At 40.2% G+C, this 13,292-nt stretch overlaps 1 long non-coding RNA gene across 2 annotated transcripts in view; it reads left to right on the top strand.

Annotated features, from left to right (window-relative positions):
- The first annotated feature begins 550 nt into the window (after positions 1–550).
- Positions 551–13,292, top strand: part of LOC144580931 (uncharacterized) — an 85,518-nt gene continuing 72,776 nt past the window's right edge. For both annotated transcript variants that reach the window (XR_013531270.1, XR_013531269.1), the window contains exon 1: positions 551–819. This is a non-coding gene — a long non-coding RNA (uncharacterized LOC144580931). The remainder of the gene's footprint in view (positions 820–13,292) is intronic.

The raw sequence follows: 13,292 nt of genomic DNA on the forward strand, positions 1-13,292 counted from the left end.
CAATAAGAGCGGGTGGCTACCAAAGAACTAAATTTTAACGCAACAAAGGTGAGTCCATCTCCCCGCAACCACAGGCATCCAACCCAGGAACACCTGGCTCCGCCTGGATGGCTGAGGTGCAGCTGGAGGGGGACTGAAAGGGTCAGACCACGGGATTGTTTTCCACTTTGGGCTTTTACACAGCAGTTTTGAAGACAAAAGGGCTTTTCAGCTAGGTTTGGTTCACCGTTCCCCTCCTCCCAGGCCCAAGCTTGGTCCCCAATGTCCCCAGCAATGCTTTGGACGTCCCTCACTTTGCTGTTTTTTTGGGGGGCCACTGCCCACCCCTAGGTTGCGTGCTGTCCCTCCTAGAGAGAGATGAATGGCCATGACATTCCAGGGAGCAAAAAGGGAGGGGCGAAGGGGCAACGACACCCTTCTAAAGTTTCACCCCAGAAAGGCATCCCACTCGGCCCAGGAGGCGCCCTCAGGCTACAACCTTCCCGTGAGCCTCCTCCCTTTGCCCCGCCCCTCAGCACGGGGGAGGGGCGCTGTGCAGCCGGCGCTCTCTGATTGCCTGCCGCGTCAGGGTTCCACGCCGGGATTGTGCTGTGGGCAGCTGTCGGCGCCTGCGTGCACAACGTGGAGAACCAGCGTTGGGAGTTGCTGGAAGTTGGAGGCGAGGGAGCGGTCACTCGCAATGAGCGCGGGCGGCACTGGGCGCAAGGTGGAGAGCAGTCCCTAGTCTAAGACTTTCCATCGCCCTCCGGCACCGCCAGTACCACGGACTCCACCCTGCTGCGGCCCCTCGGCGATGCGGTGCAGCTGCCACTCGACCAAGTGGGTTCAGGTACCACGAGGCACCGAGGCATCGGGCACGCACCCTCGCTGCCCTTTGTGGCCATGGTGCCACCAGACCGGGGGCCTGGGAGAGGGGTGGGGACTGGGGCCCGCCACTGCTGGAAGGGAGGGGAAGACAAGCCTGTCCCAGTGACCTCTAACTTCCGCTGGCCTCCTCTCTGCCTCCATGCCTCTGGGGCATGCACCCCAGACCCCCATCCGTCGCCCAGGGCCGGGGTGATCCAGGGGTCGGTGCTAGTCTCGGCGAGGGTCTTCATGTAGACTTGAGGGTGTGCGTGCTGGTCCCTGCCCTCTGCCGCAGTGGGGCTGGGACTCAGCTGTTGGGTCCCTTCGGGTGCACAGGCTGGGATGTAGACGGAGCAGAAGTCTGTGCTCCGGAGAGGCCGGCGTGGTAGTGCCTGCCTGGCAGGTGGCTCTGAACGACCCCCGGAAAGGCTGAGGCGTGGGTCTAGGCGTGAACGGTGCATTAGAGATGGTGTTCATGAGTGCGAGGGGCACAAAGAAAGCCCCCTTTCCACAGTAGAGTTCTGACTCCACTTCTAAAATACTTTTCTGCATGCCTCTGTACCTCATAAATCTATTTTATTATTTTTTGCAATGGAAAAAAACAGCTCTGTTTTTGTAAAAAAAAAAAAAAAAAAAAAAGAATTTTCTATTAGGCCTAGAAAGAAACTTAAAAAGTGTTTCTTCTTTTATCTAATCGGAACTTGTGTATGTGCACACACCCGTGTGACAGAAAGAGCCAGGGAGAGAGGGAGGGAGAGGAGGTGAAGGCAAGAAGAGAGAGAGCGATTAAAAAGCAAGTGCACTGAGGCAAGCTCGTCTGGACTAAGTGAGAAGCAGGCGGTTGTGGTGATGAGATAGGAGCTTGGAATGCTTCCTGGTACCAAGACTGTCATAAGTGGAATTGGGGTCTGAAAAAGTGACAGCAAAATTCAGCGTTCCTTTGACAACCACTCAGAAAATAGAATGTGAGGAAGCAGGAGGAAGGGAAGGTGTGGGGCCAGCCATGAGAATGCACCCCGCTGCTCCACGGATGCCTAGAAATGCTGGTCACTTATAGGGCACAGGTGAGGGGAAGTCTGGACTGGTGGCAGTAGTGCTGCCAAGCCATGTAGCCTGCTCTCTCAAGGGTGAATCTTCTTGCATAAGTAGTGGGGAAGATTATTCCCTAGTTTATATAGGCCCCATTTGTCCTAGACACAGATTTTAATGTTCTCAGGTGATCGCTTGCTTATTGTCTGTGTAAAAGATCAGCAATCCTTTTTTTTTTTCTGGAAAGGTCTAGGCAGTAAATATTTTAGGCTTGGCAGCCCATATGGTCTCTGTCACAGCTACTCATCTCTGTGGTTGTGGTGTGAAAGCAGCCATAGAAATGGGTAATAAAGGAGTGGGGCTGAGTTCCAAAGTACTTTTATGAGAACTGAAAATTGCATTTTATATAATTGTTGACATGTCCCAAAATATTGTTACTTTTTTGAATTCTTTCACATTCGTGGCTCATGAGCTGTCTGACAAGAGATGACAGGCAGGAATTGGTGGATGGGCCATGGTTGCCCAAACCCTGTGTCCAAATCATGGCATTGTACAAGCAGGAGGGATCTCTGACCCTCTCTTTTTTTCCTCTTTCCTTCTTTTCAGTTTCTCATTGTGCTGATTTGGAAACCAGAAATCGAAATCTCTGGGAAGTGAACTCTTTCTGCCTTAACCTGTTAGTGGCAGTGTTAGGATAAAATTTCAGGTCTCAAGGAGCACTTCTTAGAGCCCGGATCAGACTGAATGCTGCTTTTGTGATTGCAGAAGGCATACCATCCTCTGGTACACTAGCTCCTTAGCGTCACCCTGAATCTGAAACTTAGTTCTTCATAATGTCTTTTGTTCTATGATTCCTCAGTGCATCATTTGCTAATTTGCGCCAGTTATTCTGTTTAACACAACTGAGATATAGACATAAGCAAAGTTCCTACCCTTTAGGAACTCACTTCTTCAGGGCCTGGTTTTGATAATCCAGACAAAGCTACTTAAATGTAGTTTTATCCTTAAAAGCAAAATCGGCTGCACTTAAGTAAGTTACAATAATAATTAGAATTTAGGAAAAATCCATTCTTAAAACAAGAAGGCAAAGAGAATAAAAAATAAACATCCAAGTCACCCTCTGACTGTGCGTTGGTTTTAAAACAAGACTATTATTTTAAGTGAACACAAGGAAAATTTTGCTACCAAGCGAGTACAATTTCTAACAGGTGATACATCGACTCCTCTAATTCCAGACATTTCCGAAAGTGCCCTTACTACCTACATTACTTCCTTCTGTAAAGCTCTACTGATTAAGACTTTATCTTTTGTGGTTGGGTTTTTGCTTTTGGAATTACAATTCCAAAATTTTGCTTTGGGAATGAATGTCTCCCCATGTTTGCCAGGGTAGTCTCCAAAGCCTGACCTTATGATCTGCCTACCTGAGCTGCCCAAAGTACTGGGATTACAGATGTGAGCCACCACACTGGGCATTTTTTTTTAATTACACTGAAGACTTTTGAAAGGGTTGTGTGTTGTATGAACTCCCTCCTCACCCAATTCTCATGGATGGGAAAATGCTGCTGCTTCATTTTAAAGCTAACGAGCTGCATGAACAGGAACTTCCAATTAACAATTCAAACTGATTAGCTCACGTCCCTGAAGGCTGGAGAACACGGGAACTGCTATCCCATCTGAATACAATCCAAAGGCAAAAGGCTGTGGCCAAGTTGAAATAATGGGGCAGATAGAAGCGATAAAGACTGGAGCTGGGAGTGGCCCGTACTTCAAGTTAAGCCAGACAAAGGTGTTTGCATGTTTTATATGGGCCAAATAGGAATTCCATAATCGAGAAAACCATTGATTTTAAGGAGGACGCTGCCCTGAAAAGCTTCCTGCCAGGGGTAAGGAAGAGGCTGCCCAGGACCCCCAGAGGCAGGTGGTAGGAGAGCTCTTAGTGGCTTCCTAGAAACTGTATTACCTGAGGTAGTGAACTGCTGTCAGAGATCCCTACCAGGAGAATTTCTCAGGAACGCATGAGAAAGGGCCCAAAACTGCATGACTGCTCCTAAAATGTGACAGCATAATACAGCTGAACTATTCAATAAAGCCCTATCTGTTCCTCTGTCTCTCCTTTCTCCCTGCCCCTATCCAACCCTAGAAGAGCCAGAAAGCACTGCTAAGAAGTGAGGGTGGGTGGTCATAAACAAACACACTGCCCTCCTTTCCCTTCCCACTGTGGGTTTCTCAGGCTGAGGCTGTCACAGAGGAGGAGGGATGAAAATTGTTTTCGTTGATATTTTATCATGAACATTTATGAATGTACAGCAAAGTTGAAAAAACTTTACAGTGAACCCTTTAACTGTATCTTCACCAACTTGGAGTCTTGTTTTATCTCATGTCCATCCATAGATCCATCTTTCTATCCATCCAGTAATCCATTATAGTTTTTAGGCATTTTAAAGTAAATTGCAGACATCAGTAACTCAACGTGCATTAACTAGAATTTGGTACCTTTTTTTTTCCTTTTGGTGTAAAGTTTACAAATGATGAAATGCAAAAATTTTAAGTATGTACCGAATTTTGACAAAAGTATACATATGTGTAACCCAAAACTCTATCAAATAAAGAACATTACTATAATCCCTGATATGGTTTGGCTGTGTCCTCACCCAAATCTCTTCTTGAATTGTAGCTCCCAGAATTCCCACGTGTTGTGGGAGGGACCTGGTGGGAGAGAATTTAATCATGGTGACAGTTTCCCCCATACTGTTCTTGTGATAGTGAATAAGTCTCACAAGAGCTGATGCTTCTATAAGAGGAAAGCCCTTTTGCTTTTTTCTTATTTCTCTCTTGTCTGCCACCATGTAAGATGTCCCTTTGACTTTCTGCCGTGATGATGAGGCCTCCCCAGCCAGGTGCAACTGTGAGTCCCTTAAACCTTTTTTGAATAAAGTACCCAGTATCAGGTATGTCTTTATCAGCAGTAAAAAAACGGGCTAATACAATCCCAGAAAGTTTCCTCATGACTTGTCTCAGTCTCCAGCTCTGTACCCTTGGATTTTTTTCATTGTAGACTAAGTTTGCCAACTTTAGAAATTCCACATAACTTGAATCATGTTGTGATAACCCTATATATAAGGCTCCCTTCAGTCCACAAAATAATTTTTATATTTATCAGTCAGGTTACACATATCAGTATCTCTTTCATTTTTATTGCTGAGTAGTATTTCATGCTATGAAATAACGTAGTTCGCTACCTGATCCTCTATTTGTGGTCATCAGAAATATTTTCAACTTTTGATTATTATGAGTAAAGCTATTGTGGTCTTCTATAAGTATTTTTATTAACATGTATTTTCACTAATTGGGGTAGATTCCTAACTCGGAAATTTATTATAGATGAGATGTATATTCGTTCTATAAGAAAATTCCAGAAATTTGACAAAGTAGTTGTACTGTTTTATAGTCCCATTAGCAATAGTTATAGTTGTGCTGTATTCTTGCCAACGTTTGGTGTTTAGTCTTTCCCAACCTAGTTATTTTGTGGGGTGTGTAGTATCTCACTGTGGTTTTAATCTGCATTTCCTTGATGTTAACCATTTTGTCCCACTTGTATATTATCTTTGCAAAGTGGCTTCCCAAATTTTTTCCCCTTCTAAACAGTAATTGTTCTCTTTTTTTCTTTTAGTTGTTCTGTCATCCAGGCTGGAAGGCAATGGTGCAATCTTGGCTCACTACAGCCTCTGCTTCCTGGGCTCAAGCGATCCTCCCACCTCAGTCTCCCAATTAGCTGATACCAGGCTAACTTTTTGTATTGATATTAGCCAACATACAAGGCTAATTTTTTGTACTTATACTAGGTATCAGGGTCTCACCATGTTGCCCAGACTAGTCTCAAACTCCTGGCCTTAAGCCATTCATCCTCCTCGGCCTCCCAAAGTACTGGCACTACAGGTGTGAGCCACTGTGCCCAGCCTTATTTTCAGGTTATAAAACTGCTTTCTATATTCTGGAAATCAGGCTCTTTACTGAAAATAGATTTATGACCATTTTCTGTCAGGCTGTGGCTTGCATATTCTTTTGTTTAATGTATCTTTTAATTTTCCCGGACACATTTTCTGCAAAATTCGTGTTAGTTTTTGTTGTATTTTTCAGATACTTTGTTCATTTCATCTAAGTTGCAGAATTTGTCACCATGACGTTGTTTATGATAGTCTCTTATTATCCTTTTCACGTCTGCAGGATCTGTAGTGATAGTTTCACTTCGCTTTCACTTCTGATATTGATACTGACCATTTGTGTTTCCTCTCTTTTTTTCATGATCAGAGTAGCTTAAGGTTTATTAATGTTGATATTTTAAAACAACCAGCTTCTTTGCTTTGTTAGTTTTCTCTATTATTTTGTCTGTCTTCAATTTGGTTTATCTCTGCACTTTTACCTTTATTGTTTCCTTCTTACTACTTTGTTGGAGGTTTCTTTGCTCTGTGTGTGTGTGTGTGTTTTCAATCTTCTTTAGGTGAACATTTACGTCATTGATTTTAGACCTTTCTCTTTTTCTTCTATTGCAGTATAAGCATGTACGGCTATACTTCCCTCTGGGAACTCCCATAGCTGTAATTCATAAGTGTTGGCATGTTGTATTTTGATTATTCCTTAGAATAAAATATTTTATATTCTACCTTTTGCTTTCTTCTTGGGCTTGTGTATTATATTTAATCTCCAAGTACTTGGAGCTTTCCTAGTTCTCTTATTGTTAATTTCTGTTTTAATCCTATTGTGGTCAGGTAACATACACTGCATGAATTCAATTTGATTTAATCTATTCAGTCTTGTTTTACGACCTAGCATGTGACCTATCCTAGTGAACACTACATGTACTTGAAACATACAGTATTCTGTGGTTATTGGGTGTCGTCTTCCATTGGTTTGTTTAAGATGGTGGAGAGTGTTGTTCAGGTCATCTGCATCTTGACTAAGATTTTGTCTAGTTTATCTATCAACTACTTGGGAGATGGGTATTAAAATTACCAATCAAAATTGTGGATTGTTTGTTTATTCCTTTAGTTCAATTTTGTTTTGTGCAAATTGATGCACAAATTATTTTTAATCCATTTTTTTGATGAAATGACTCTTCTGTAATCATGAACTATCCCTCTTTATCTTTGGAAATACTGTTTTGACTTAAGCATATTTTATTTGGTATTAATATAGCTTCTTCACACTTCCATTGCTGACTGTTTGCATAGTATATCATTTTAAATGTACTCATTTAGGGTCAGGTACAGTGGCTCACACCTGCAATCCCAGCACTTTGGGAGGCTGAGGCAGGTAGATCACTTGAGGTCAAAAGTTTAGGACAAGCCTATCCAATGCAGTGAAACCCCAGCTTTATTAAAAATACCCCAACATTTAGCTAGGCATGATGGCAGGTTTCTGTATTCCCGGCTACTCAAAAGGCTGAGGCAGGAGAATTGCTCGAACCCAGGAGGTGGAGTTTACAGTGAGCAGAGATTGCACCACTGTACTCCAGCCTGGGAGATAGAGTAGGACGCTGTCTTAAAAAAATTCAAATGTACTTATTTAGACCTACGTGTATTTGTCTTTTTTTTTTCTATTCAAAGTGTGTATTTCATATACAGCACTGGGTCTTGTGGGTTTTTTAAATCAATTCTGGCACTTTAATTGGAGTATGTGGTATGATTCAATAACATTTAACGTTATTAAATATAGATTTATTAGTGGTCGAATGATGTAATTGGATTCAAGCTTACAATTTAATGGTTTGTTTCATTATTTTGTTTGTTTTCGTTTGCATCCCCTTCCCCACTTTTTGTCCTGTCCCTTTTCTCCTGATGTCTTTTGGACTCTTTAAATACTTTTAAAATTTCATTTTAAAGTATCCATGACTTATTAGTTGTAGTGGTTGAATATTCCTTATCTGAATTCCTTGGGACTAGAAGAGTTTTGGATTTTAAACTTTTTTCATATTTTGGAACATTTACATATACATAAAGAGATCTCTTAAAGATATAACTGAAGTCTAAACACAAAATTCACCTATGTTTACGTACACCTCATACACATAACGCAAATAAAATTTTACGTATTTTTAGCAATTTTGTGCACGAATCAAAGTTTGTATACATTGAACCATCAGAAAGCACACATATCGCTATCTCAGCCATCGATGTGGATGAATTTCAGATCTTGGAATATTTTGATTTTGGGGTTTATGGATCAGAGATGCTCAACCTCTACCTGTTTTCATTGTTGATTATTTTATGTGTTAAAATATGTAAAAAAGGGTTAAGTTTTCAGCTGAATGAGATTTTCGAGTTTGGAAATTAAACTATACAGGATTTTTCTTAAGTTCCAGGATACAGGTGCAGAATGTGTAGGTTTATTATATAGGTATATGTGTACCATGGTGCTTTGCTGCACCTATCAACCGTTCATCTAGGTTTTAAGCTTCACATGCACTAGCTATTTGTCCTAATGGTCTCCCCGTCTCACCCTCCTCTGACCCCCAACTGGCCCCAATGTGTGTTGTTTTCTCCCTGTGTCCATGTGTTCTCACTGTTCGACTCCCAATTATGAGTGAGAAAGTGTGGTGCTTGGTTTTCTGCTCCTGTTTTGAACTAGACAGAATTTCTTAATATCTTAAATTGCTCAGTGAAATAGAAAATATCAAAGATTCTACCCAACAGGTGGGTAAGAATGAGTCCACGTAGCAACTTTGATAAAGTGAAGGGAAATAACAAACCATTTTTGATTGCTCCCTGCCACAGCCAGTGCATTCAACCTTTTTACTGTCCTTTTATTATTTTTCATTGTTCTTACAGTCATTATTATTTTTCCCCAAATGAAAAAATAAAAATGGTGGGATTGATAGTGAGGAAACAAAGACTGACAGCTGCCCATACACCTGAGTTTAACTTTTGAGAAATATAGTCAACATGATGATTTTCACACAGGGCTAGTAGGTCTTCTGCATCTGTTATAATTCCTGTTATGTTGTGGACAGAAAATAAATTTTTCTCTTCATGGGAACCTGTTAGTGATACTTGAGAACAATGTCAACTGTAGACCAAAACCGAATACAAGTGGAAATATTGTTTCATTTTTTTTTGCAGTATTCCTTTTTTAAGACCTGAGATAGGAGGATAAAAAAGGAAAGAACTATTGACATGTGCAACAACATGGCTGAATATCAAAAACATTTTCTTGACTAAAAGAAACCTTACACATGGAGTGATCACAATATAATTCTATTTCTATCAAACTTTAAAATCTGTTCTGAAAGAATATTTAAAAGTATATTTTGGTTCGGGACCGACTAAGAGGAGGCAAAACTGAACTTTTTACTCTCTGCTGTGATCCAAAACCCATGCTATAAACTTTGTACACAGTATCTCATTTAATCCTCAAAATCACCCTAACAGGTAGTTACTGTCACTTCCCCTGCTTCAAACAGAACATAAAGCTCAGAGAATCCAGGTACTGTGTTTTTTTTGTTTTTTTTTTTTGAGACGGAGTTTCGCTCATGCCACCCAGGCTGAAGTGCAATGGCGTGATCTCAGCTCACTGCAAGCTCCGCATTCTGGGTTCAGGCAATTCTCGTGCCTCAGCCTCCCAAGTAGCTGGGACTACAGGAACGCACCACCATGCCCAGCTAATTTTTTGTATCTTTAGTAGAGATGGGGTTTCACCATGTTGACCAGGATGGTCTCGATCTCTTGACCCCTTGATCCACCTGCCTCGGCCTCCCGAAGTGCTGGGATTACAAGTGTGAGCCACCATGCCTGGCCCGGTACTGTGTTTTACACCTACTTAGAAGTCACCAATTCCTAAAGTTCTATAAAATGTTCTAAATAAAAATGAATAAAGTAGGCAAAAAAGACCATGTAAATAGCATTTCTACAAATATCTCCTAAGACAATTTTCACATCGATGTCCAAAGACATTTACAAGAACGTTTTCCACAACACTGTTTAAAATAATAGAAAACTACAAGCAACTAAATGTCCATGGAAGAGTTAGATTCTTTCTCTTATTTCCGTATAATGCAATACTGTGCTGATGTAGAGATATCATATTCATTTTTTAAAAATTACATTCACCTTCTTCTCATGGATCCAAGGAGATATGTTAGAGAATATCTATTGCATTTGGACATAAACATAAATACAAAGGAAATAGTAGGGGCTCTCTACAAGTGGTTATATATTGGAAGAGGAAGAAGAGAAATATAAAAGGGATCATGAACTTTGTATATGCTTTGGTAGTGTCTGGTTTTGTATATAACTTGAATTTTTTCATAAATATATTTTACAGTCTGCATAATTACTAGGTAAGAAGACAAGTAAGTCACTTTAGTAAAAGTTCTTCCAATTACTGCAACTGATTTCTACAGCCAGAATGTTCCCAGAACCTGAAAAGAGGAAGCACTATAAATGGAAGGCAGAAATACTGACACTAGAGGGCCAGAGCTGGAGAGGGTGGATCTAATGCAGCAAATCCATCAGCAGTTCTCATCGCCATCTTTGAGAAACCTCACAATTTTCCGTGCTTAATAAATGAGTTAAATTGAAAATAAATCCATGACAGTGGTGCATGAGAAAGGTTACATGTGTCCCGAATAATAAGTCTGTGCACAATATAAATTAAAACATACCATTTTACATTCATAAGATTGACAAACAAAAAGTAAAAGCCTAGGAATATCAAGTGAAGCCAAACACAAAACAAGTTTCCCCACATTTCCTGTGGGAATACCAATTGTTACAACTACTTTAAACAATTGGAAATTCATAGTAAAAATGAAGAAAAGCCTCCCCTACAATTTACCAATCCCTCTTCTGGGAACACAGTAAGAGAGATTCTTCCCAAGAAACCTGTAAACAAATGTATATGGCACTATGCATGTAATTGTACATCGTGGTATTTCCATATGGTAAAGTATTATTCGGCAGGGAAAGTAAGTAGACCAGAGGTAGACATTTCAATATCAATAAGTTTTAGAAAAATAAAATGGAGTATAGGAAGCTGCAACTATATCTGTAATGCTTTGTTTTGCCAGGAAAATAAAGGGCCACGTGGGGAGGGCAAAGGACAACAAAAACTAAACAATCTGAAACACATGCAGAAAAATACCCATATTTTAAAATTTTCCATTGCTGCTTATATTAGTTTCTGTCTTTTCTATACGCTTGAAGTACTTGATAATCAAGAAAATATAAAAGGCATAGGAAAAAGTATTCTGAGAAAATACATCGAAAGGTTTATGGTTATTAGATTTGGTAAGATTTTAAATGACTTTAATTTTCTTTGTTATATCTCTCTATATGTCCTAGTCATACCATATTAAATGTGTATTTCATTTATGACAATAAAAATGTATTGTTTAAAAACTCATATATATGCAGTTTTATCTGACATATGATGAAACTCTACGAAACATAGATTCAGCAAAAATACTGAGAACAAGAACAAAAATAATGATATTAAGAGTTGTTGACTTTTGGATGGAGCTATGAGTGACTTTACATTTATCTCTAAACTCGATTTTTCTATAGTGGGCAAATAAAATATTTGTGAAAGCTAGATTAAATAGAAAGCTATAGGTTTTAAATGAAAAGGAATTCAAATAATTTTCCAGCATGATAAAATGTTCATATTCCTAAATATGAACTACTTTACAAAAGCACCAGTGATTTTAAAGAAACATTAGATGATTTTTAAAGGAAGTCAGTTATGATACTGCAGTTTATAGTGATACTGAGTGTTTGCTAGCTCCACTAATCAGGATATTAAGTTAATAGTATATAATATGCCAAAAAGAAATTATATGAATAGAGGTTACTGCAAAAGGAGAACACAATGATTTTAAGTGGGCTGATGACCTGAATTTCTTCCAGTGAGGGGAAACATCAGAGTCATTTGATCAATGAAGTGCCTTTTATAAATCTTCAGGAAATCTCCTATGAAGGCTTTAAGAAGATGGATTTCTTATTACTTCTGATGTATGTTCCCATGAAATTTTTCCATTGCCACCATGGGCCTGCCCAGCCTAAGAGATGGAAACTGTGAGTCCAGCCCACTGACGTCCACCATCAGTAAGAAGATTGCACACTGAGGAGGCCATGACCAGCCTGCTGACTGAAATCTATACTGTAAAAGGATGATGCTGCTCCAGCAATCCTGAAACCCTGCCCTAGGATCAATGCAAAGTGGTGTCAACCTTAGAATTTCAATATGCCTAGGCAGATAGTTATCTTTAAATATAAGAACAGTATCATTTTCTGGAGAAACCAAAAGAATCCAGAAAAATTCTACAGTAGTCTACTCTGCCCTTCCTCCCCGTTCCGTCTTGTTAGTAACAGCCAAAGCCAGGCACAAAGATGTCCTAACTTCTACACCTGAGGTTGCCCACAACCTGTGCTAGGTGACGCATCTTATAGAGCACATATGCAAACAATTATGGGATCTGAAAAACAATAACTCAGGCAGAAACATTAGGAATTAGTGCCCCTAAGTGAACCAGTGGGAAAAAAGGAGGCTTAGAGAGTTTAAACAACTTTCCCCAGTAGCTGATAAGTTAAGGTGGCCTTAGACAAGCTGACAAGAGTGGTAGCAAAAAGGCTTCAAGGATTACAAATTGTTCTACTATAAGGTTTTAAAAAGGTTTCAAAGGCAAAGAAGAGCAAATGAAGCCATGAATTTTACAATCTACATATTTTTAGCCCTTTCTCTTTTTTGCTTTTCTTGAGTAAACTAATTAGACCCTGCAAACACATTCCCACCCACAATGTGGTCTCCATTGCTTTAGGAACTCACCTCTGAGCAGCCAGAGGAAATGCAGCTGACCCCTTATCTAGTTAACAACCTTTTATACTCTGCCCTTTCGCTTTGCTTTCTCCATGCCAACATAAGACATACAAAGATTCTTCTGCCTCCAAGATGCTGCAGCTTTCTTCTCAGCTAGTTACCCCCAGCTAAAAATAACTGTTCCACATACTCAGAGATATATGGCAATCAAGCAACCAAGTGCCCCTTTTGCCAATGACATGTTTTTAAAAAATATGTTCAATGAGCGGCTCTTTGAAAATTATTCACTTTTTTCTGAGTTGCAAAGGAAAACGAAAGGCAAATTATGGCTCTATAAGCAACTGTTTGCACAGATCCCATTAATTCGCCATCCACAGGGCTATTGACAACTAGCTCTTTTCTCTTGTCATTTCGCTTACCAGGCAGAAATGATTACAAACTTAATTTCTTTGGGGGGTTATTTAGGTTAGAGAGGGCCCCTTGATAATGCAGAAGTCATAACGGCCACCAGACACAGGAGAACAATAGCTCCCAGTGCTTCCACAATGGAGAGAGAGATAACTGAATGTCATATTCGGAAGAAATTCAAACCATCATTGATTTTTTCA

The sequence above is a fragment of the Callithrix jacchus genome, chromosome 22 (assembly GCF_049354715.1).
Source record: "Callithrix jacchus isolate 240 chromosome 22, calJac240_pri, whole genome shotgun sequence".
Lineage (NCBI taxonomy): Eukaryota > Metazoa > Chordata > Mammalia > Primates > Cebidae > Callithrix > Callithrix jacchus.